This window comes from Trachymyrmex cornetzi, unplaced genomic scaffold, assembly GCF_001594075.2.
Source record: "Trachymyrmex cornetzi isolate Tcor2-1 unplaced genomic scaffold, Tcor1.1 scaffold82, whole genome shotgun sequence".
Taxonomy (NCBI): Eukaryota; Metazoa; Arthropoda; class Insecta; order Hymenoptera; family Formicidae; genus Trachymyrmex; species Trachymyrmex cornetzi.
In genome coordinates, this window is record NW_017300158.1 from 718781 (window position 1) to 728720 (window position 9940).

Consider the following 9940-nt stretch of genomic DNA (forward strand, 5'->3'; position numbering starts at 1 on the left):
GAATGTCACAGATGTATGTGAAATTATTTTTTTTTTAAAAAGAACCGACAAGGAGAAAATCGATTGACACTCACCAAATTGATGCAATTTTATCTCAAACATTTTGCCGTATCTTCCATTTTTTGTTGAGATACTTGACTGGAATGATTAAAATAAAACACCCTCTACATTATATGAATAAAAAAATCATATTCTCTACATTTATTACTCACATTTCAATACATAAGTATGCTGTTGATTTTATTATAGAGACGTATTAAGAGTATAAAACTTAAAAAATACTTTATATAACTATTTCAACAATCAATAATAAATCCTGATTTTCATAACTTTTTCCGGACAAGTGGACAAATAATTGTTATTTTCTGTTTTTAATAAAAAATTCCAGAAACAGTTTCCAATTATTGATTTAGATTCCGCAATTAAATCAGGAATGGCTTGTTTTTATCATCTTCTTTTATTAATCTTATAAATTTAAAAAAAAATTAATATTTATATTATGATCAATATGATATTTACATTTTACAAATTAAAGTTTGAGAATAGTATATAATAAAATGCAAATATCTCTAGAACGATTGTTTCATATTTGTATATGTACTGTCTGAAAGTTTGATAAAATAAAACCGTCCTCGATGCATGATTTTCATGCCTACTCCTTTGCATCTTGACCGATACAAAATACTTTCTTCGGTTTACTGCTTAAAGTGCTGTATGTACATAGTCTTCACACAAAGGTGGAATCCATGATGGCTTAGTTGTACAGTGGTGCACTGAACCTGCATGTGAACCTATGCATCTGATGTGTGCTTGACACTAATTAATCAAATGACTGTTTCCAACATTTTGATTGGTGCGTGCAAGGAAACGAGGCATGAAATAATGCACCAAACACAGAAATCAAGGATAGTAAACCCTGCTCAATGCATAGAGATATCTAGCATGCATCAGAACAGACAGCATGCAAGTCTATCATGCAGGAAATCATGCATCGTGTGAGGCTTAATGAAAATCTATGATAATAGCTCAAATAGCTAATTAATATGAAATTATGGGAATGACAGATTAATGTAGATTGTGTAGTTATTTAAATGAGATCAAACGCCAAAGCAAAATTACATACTAAATTATACATATTAAACGGACTATACTAACATTACATTAGATATCCGAATAATGCTTTAATAATTGAAAATGTTTAATAATTGAAAACCGTATTGTGCTATATAACCGTATTAATTTGACGTTCATCTTTTAACAGCGCAACTTCTTACTGCATTATAAGAAATTTAAATTTAAGTTTACAACTAATTTCAAAATTTTAAATTTAAATTGAAATAATACTTATATACAAAAATTTTTAACAATTTTCTATCTATTTCGAATGCTTACAGGAAATTATGTATATTCAAATTACATTTTCTAAAGGAGAAAGATGTAACTCTAAATTAAAACAACTAAAGAATCAATTCATTATGAAAAAAATATATATACTTGGAACAATGCCTACAATGTTTGGAACATATACGTTAGATATTTACAAAACAGAACAAAATACTTTATTCCTTTAACGTGCAACCTTTCTTTTGTTTTTCTTCTCTGACGAAATCTACACATGATACCATTTTTACCTTCAGTTTGTATTCAGAGGCGAGTGTCTGGATTTAAAGATTTAATATGTCGCAGCTAGGACAACATTTACATGACGTGGTAGACACGGTAACCGTTGAATATTCATGGAAAAAAAACAAAAAAAACGAAGAACTTGCAAAGATGGTTTCACGAGTGTTCAGCAATACCCATGATCGAGCGAGACTTAAAAACCAACAGATCTGTCTCTGACTCATTATACGCTTGATTATAAACGATGACCGTCTCGGGCTTGACAGCACTGTCCGTTTAAAGAGAAATATGACTCTACCTAATGTAAGTCAGAGAGAACAAAGGCCTAACAAAATGCAACGGGCGTTCTTCTCTCCCTCTATAGCCTGAAGTATAATTTCGCCTGCTGTTGAAAGGCAGCGATCAAATTAAAATTGATTATCGTTGTCTCATTTCATTATTGCGATAATCGATTATACAGAAGCTTATACCATTACAAAAGTGAGCATAATTTAAAGTAAAATTTATCTCTTTACAAAAAAGAATATACATATTATATATTGTAAAAGTCTCATTTGACATATGCTTATATTACTGAAATGTCACAAAAAACGAGACAATATGTTTATACATATATTTAAGATAACATTAAGTAAGTAAATAATTTAATCTTCTCTAGAGTTATTTAAAATCTCAAATGCAAATATATTAATAAAATATTTGAAAATAACATAATGTGTTTCTAAACGTCCTTATTTTAAAAATATTTTGATAATAAATATTATAGTCAATATATTTCGATATATATTAATTAATTATACTACTGCATGCTTTCATTTTCTATATTATTTAGTATTCTTTCAATGTTAACACTTCTATCTTTTTGTAATATAATAAAAAAATGTATTATAATTATTTATACGCGTATAACAAACCGAAATTTCACTCAAGCATGACAGAAGTCTGCCACTACAATGCTTGGCGTGATCCACCCTTATTAAAGCGTTACTTCCTTACGTACTGCTTTATTCCGGCCTTTACTTTGCATCGTTCGTCGAGACACGTTTGGTCTGAAAACTTGGACGGTTTTTAATTTGCTGGCCGTCAGAGGCGATTCACAGATGGGCAGCACAGGCTTGGATATAAAGTACAGACGTTGATGCATTACGAGAAATTTGTTAGAACTCCATGACGCAGCGAGTCTGTCTTTTTTACGGACACAATTCACCTTATGCCCCGTACTGCGCCGTGATTCGGCTTTCATCTTGGGCCATTAAAAATAGCCTAGTGTATCAGATTTAGTAGCAAAGGTCAAAATTACATATGCATAAGAACACTATTGTCAATTGGCCTAATAAAAGTGATATATCACAATTTTTATACATATTAAAATTTTTTTTAATTAAAATCTAATTTCTGAATTCTTCAAATATAAATTTTTTAATTAAGTTTATTGAGTTAATCGACTTCTCTCTGTAACTGAATCGCGCAATGATATATTATAAAAATACAAATAAATTCAATAACCGTATTTTATGAATAATACGTATACAAATAATCCACAATTCATTTAATCGTCGAAGTGTAAATTAATTTCCTTAACTAATTGTTTTTGTCGTTTACAGTTTTTTCATCGTTGCGTTTTATAATTAAAAAAAATATTGTACACGTGAAAGCATCGAGTTATAATATACTTTTATATACAATAAAATATATCCACGAGCGATAATAAAATGGAAAATAATTTCAACATTAATTACATCTCCATTAAAAATGAAATATTCCGTACAAGAAAAAATATCTTGTGGATGTTTTGATTACAGAAAGTAAATTGTAATAATTTTCAATTTATAAGTGACTGAAAATAAAAACTTTCTCTGTAAATAAGCAGATCCATTTTCATGAATATCTGGGAAAACCAAAACGTTTTGAAACAAATATTTAGTAGTACCAGGGAACTGAACATTAAATTAATTGTGATGCTTACTGAAAGTATGTGCGCATGCCATATACCAGCTTCGCCGCAAGGCATACGTTTCTACGTATGATTTTGGTTTCCCTTGTCAGTTTCCTAACTTCGCTGTTTGTCTAAATTTATAAATCAAATATAAAACGTCCAATAAGAATTGTAATATGCATGAAATTGCAGAAATAATATGCGTAATTGTTAAATCATATAGTTGAAAATAATATAACAAATATGACAGAGAGAGAGAGAGAGATTTGCCTCCAAAAATGTGATATATGTATACATATATTTGGTAATATTGTTTTATTAAATTAATATTGCTTATCAAATTAATATTGTTTTATTTTAAAAATAAATAATAATAAAATAATTGTGTTATCAAAATAATTTTATGTTTAATTTGTTAAAATGGTTAAACCAACTTTCTAGAATGTGGTAATGTAATTTTAGCACTAAAAATGCTGTCATTCCCATATAGAAGTCTCTCACAAATGCATGCGCGGATAAAATTATTGCCAATAAATCTCCGTGATATCGTGGCCGTACTCTTATTGTTTTAGCTCTACGAGTTACGATGATGGAGAAATGAATTGTTATTCGATGGTGCAAAATGCATGGGAAAAAAAAGGTATGATGCGACGCGAATGGACGGTGATTCATAGCCAGAGTATTTCTTCACGAAATAATTTGTCACCTCTGTATGAATGAAAATAATAAAAGAAAGAGTGAAGAAAACGAATAAAAAATGAAAAAAAACGGAAGGAAAAGCGCAACGTAGACGGACTGCCACGCGATTGCTTTCTCCAATTGATGATTAAAACGTAATGTACCGTAGAAATTTACAGTAAACCCGCCGACGCGGATATAGTATCAGCTCGATGTATCGCCACTTCAGCATGGAGCACTTTGATCATACACGTATCATTCAACTACGAATTGCTTGGAACTACGTAATTTCGTCTGCGTAGCCTTTTTCCGGTTATACTTTCACCCCACGACCCACCAACCTACCGGGCAACCCCTTTCCCACCATGTATATACCCCGCCTCTTTCGTCTAACCCACCCGCGACCCGTGTATTTGCGCAACTTTTTAAATTTCCGGTCGCGGATTGCCTCCGCGGCTCCGCGCCATCCTTTCCCTCGTTTTCTTTTTCCATGGAACAATAAAGCGGACGCGGGAGCGCGCTCCACGCGATGCTTCCCGCGATAGGATACGATGCAATGCACGAGTTCCAACTCTGTACCTACCGCCGGATGTCCATTTCCCATCGGGTCGAATTAGAGGAAATTTCTCACTCGAATTCTTGCGTCAATGTACAGATTTCTTGATTGTTACCGATCGAATGTACAATTTCTTTGTGAAAACTTAAATAGCGCAAAGTGGCTCGCTGTATTATATACGAAGAAAGTTATACTTCATGGTGTAAATGAAGTTGTTCTAAATACGAATTTGTAACATTTATTTAGAAACCTTCGCGCCAAGCTACAACTATGTCGCGTGTGTTTTCGAGCATTATGAACCATATTAGTGACGATGCTATGTTATTCATTATGTTTACGTGAAATATTTTTAATTTATAATATAATTACCACAAAAAAGTAACCACTTTAATGCTTATTTTAATTGTACGAGCACAACATTTATTTCCATTAATCATATATTTAGAAATTGCGAGATTGCGACTAGAGCTTTGTAATACCTAATATATACGACTTTACTTTACCGTAATGTATGTGCAGATTAATTTAAAGGCTATTGAAGTTGGGTGTGGCGCTATGCCAACCATTCTTTTGTTTCGACCTCGCGAGTATAATTTCCAAACGCACGACAATTCTCAAACGTGCCAAAAATAGATACAGAAAAGCGAATCATAAAATTGTGTCTCTTCCTCTTTATCTATCTTTAAAAATATAACGTTTCATGAATTATTACTAAATTTCTTCTGGCAAGCACGTATGTGTATCTTATAGTCGCAACAGAGAGATTAAAGTACTGATTAAAGTGAACAGCAGTATTGGGTCAAGGCCTGCCAAATAACAGAAGAATTAACATTTGCTGCACTTTTTTACTTGTTATTTACTTAAATTGCTTTCATACGTTGTTACAAATGACGCAAAAAGCTCTGATTTAATCTGCTTATTTAGTTGACGTTTTAAATGTTAAACGAAAGTCGAGATTGAAATTTTAATTGTGCATTCTATAATTAACATAGGAGTGAATAATTACATGTTGGTTTATTAAAATGCCTTGAACTGAGTTTAATAAAAAATTCCAATTATCTTCAAATATTCGATATAGGAATTCTTCATTAAAAAGGATCCACAACTGATCTTGCGATCGTGTACACCTACTTACAAGATTTTGAATCTTATAAAGTTTTATGCCATTACTTCCTTGACTTGGATAAAGAATGAGAACACGGAAGTGAGGGCAATGGAAATGTGGAAAATTGTAAAAATACTTTCGTGCCGACGAAAAACATAGCAAAGTTGAACTGTAAAGCGAAACCGCGTATCCAATGGAAGCGGAGATGACGCGTCTGTGGCTTCTCCAAGCTCGCCAGGGGGGGTTTTACAATCATGTACTATGCTAATCCCGGAACGTTACGCCCCGCATAAAACATAAAACTCACTCACTCATTTGCCCTCATCCACCCCATTCTACCACTTGTCTACCCAGATCTTGTATCCCGTCTTCTTTCTCTTCCTTTTGCGTTAGCAATTTGAAACGCATAAGAATATCCATCTGGAATGCAAATCTCGAAAAGTATTCTGCATTCCCTAGAAGTGAAATTTCGAATATAATCGATACACAAGCAACATTAAAACGAATAGTTTAATTAAACTTATCGTGCCATTTATCGCACATTTCAGTTTTCATAATTAGAGAAATAATTATATGGTATATTATAGTAATATATATTAATAATATAATTAAAATGTTAATTTGATAAAAGTCACAATATTTCACGAAAGGCAATACATAACATGATCTGATATTATTAACGCGCCAGAAGATTATTAGTAAATCGATTATTAGAAAAATCAACTTGTAACCACATGCCGAGCCACATACTTTAACATGGTCAAATATCGTTTTGTTAGTGATTTGGTATCTTCCCATTTTTTACGCAAAAAATAGAAAAAAAAGATTGAGGAAAGTACGAGAATAACACTAGAGGATAGGCCAGTTATTACAATTTCATTTCTGTAATTGTGCCCCGCGTGTGCGACTCGCGAAATTAATTAAATTAATGCAACACCGTACACGCTCTTTCGCTTTATATTCTTGCACTAATATGTGTATATAACGTGACACGTACACGTGTAAACGCATAGAGTAGGTATGAGCATCCGCTATAGTAAAGGTATAATGTGCTAATTGGGTCAAGTGCTCCACACCGAAACACTGGATAACAAATAAGAATTATAACATACAAGTAAGATGAACATAACAACTATTGATTTTCGAATATTAGAATGTGCTCGCGATAATCGTGAATATATAATTCTGATAATCCAGTACTTGTGACTTGTTTAGCAAATTCTTCTTTTTAAAGATATTTGTGTTGATATATGATAATGTTTTTGATAAATAAAATAACATATGTGTGAACCTTATAAATTAACTATTTATAAAAGTAGAAAAATATAAAACATTAAAGATCATAAAAGCTTAATTGATTAACGCAATTTAGATTTTGAAATATTATGTCGGTAAAGTAAAAAGAACAAATTGAATCATCGATCGATATTTATATGTTTATACATCTCGTTTATGGATAATATACAGAGAACCTACTCAATAACAACTCTTATGGAAAACATTTTGTTTCATTATAACTGACCCTTAAAATATTTCCCTGCACGTTAACTGATATAATTGACGTCTATATATATTGTGATTATAAATATATATATATATATATATATATATACATTAAAATTCATTTTTAAATATTCAATTTATTTGGTTTCGAAATTCAATCAGCATTACTTTCTATTCCCTGTTGTGAGTATAACCTTCTGTAAGACATATGATTATTGTTATATAATTATAAGGTATATGATAAGGATTACTATATTAACATAAAATTATAGTTTTACCTAAAATTATAACTGCTTATCTTGTTATTTACCACGTAAATTGTAAAATGCAAACGAATTTATATGTATGAACTACAAAAAAAATTTAATTATAATTCTTAAATTTTAAAATTCGTTAAAATTTGCACAAAATGGAATATTTAAAATAGAAAATATTTTTAATTTTTTAACGTTATTCTCATGACAAGCGGAAAAAATAATTATGCACTTAGATGTTGATGTATATCTCTGTATTTTATGTATAATAACCGCACGTAATTAATAGTAAAATATCGAGCGTATTTTATAGTGCAGTGATTTAGATATATAGTCTCCGTTCTTGCTAACTAACTTTCAAGTAATTTCAGAACGAATTTCAGAAGTATAAGATACTTCGGATATCTTAACGTCATAAAATGCGAATAAAAACGTAAAAATATTACAATTTTCATAAATAATTCACGAGACTACTGCACGCGCGAATAGACGAGCATTAACAAAGGTACTTTACGTGATGCATCATACAGAATAATACCTTCAAAGAAAATAATGCTTTCCTGATTCTGATTTATCACTGTCTCTCAAGATACTATAGTTGCTGCATTAGTGGAAGTAAAGCTCTGTAATAATCCAAATATAACGGCATAAATTTGCTTACGCTTACATTTACAATTGTATACACTTGTCGCATATCCTTTTAATGACAGATTTTTCAATTAATTTGAGAATAAATTTTCTTTAAAGAAAATATGAGTCGCTAATAATTTTCAAACTATAACCAATTGCAAAATAAAACTCTTTTATAAAATAGATCAAGAAAAATGTAAAATTACATTTGGTAGTTAATTTTAGGTAAAATTTATTTTAATGAAATATTCTAATTGGGAGTTTAGTCACAGAGAATATATAATGCTAAATATTTACAAATTTTACTTAGAAATAATAATTTTCCTAAATATTTCTTTTAAAAAGAAATCAACTTCAAATTGATTATTGTTAAAACATTATATACAAGAAATAGAACGTTTCATCCTCAGTTTCACCAATTACATAAATATCATTGCATCATGCTTTATGCAATTATATTTGTACATATTATGATTTGATAAAAGACGTAGAACAAAATTACATTAAATTTTATAAAAATAATAACAATAATATACGTATTGTATATATGTATATACAAACATTAATACTATTTCAGATATATTTTCCGAATCGTACAATATACAGGGTGTCCCGAAAGTTTTTGTCAATCGCTTTTGTATAGATAGAGCGGACTAAACTGGAGTAGAAAAGTCCTCTACCATTTTGCAATTTTCGCAATAGTTAACAAGATATTAATTACTAAAAATTACCAAATAATTTCTTGAATAATTTTTTACTCAAATACCATCAACTTTACAGAAAAACTGCAACAGACAAAAATCATTAATTTTCTTCTCATAGAATTCTAAGAATTTTTTCAGAATTTTTTATCAACTTTTTAATACTGCATTTTCTTATTTTTACCAACATGAGAAAATACGGCATTAAAAAATTCTGAAAAAATTCTCAGAACTTTATGAGAAGAAAATTAATGATTTTTTAAATGATTTTTGTCTCTTGCAGCTTTTTCTATAAAATTGATAGTATTTGGGTAAAAAATTATTCAAGACCAATATTTGGCAATTTTTAGTAATTAATATCTTGTTAACTATCGCGAAAATTGCAAAATAGTAGAGGATTTTTTGACTTAGTTTAGTCCGCTCTATCTACACAAAAGCGATTGGCAAAAACTTTCGGGACACCCTGTATACATATTATAAGTAAATAAACATATTTAACATGAAATATATGGACAGAATCACAGATAATGTGTATTTATTTTATGAGCGGTTGCATGTGTGATGTAGATCAGAAAACTTGGCGTATTTTCATATTAATGCTTATTTATTGCAGCGAGAGAAAGAATTACTCTAGAGAAAATGTGTATGTATATCTACACATAAATAATTAAGCAACAATTAAATAGTATTTACAATATCCACGGTATTAATATTAATAAATATTTTTATGTTTTTAATATTTAAGCTTAGTTTTAAACTATAAAAAAATATTTATAAAAATAACGGTTAATATTAAAAGTAAAAGCAAATGAATGCTATTATATGATTACAAAATCATAAATCTTAAAGTAAAACTCGATCTTAATGAGAGAATGATTTTATTATAACTTTACTATAAATTATAAAATATGCATGATTTAATAGGAAGTATTGTGCTGACGTATTAAATAATAT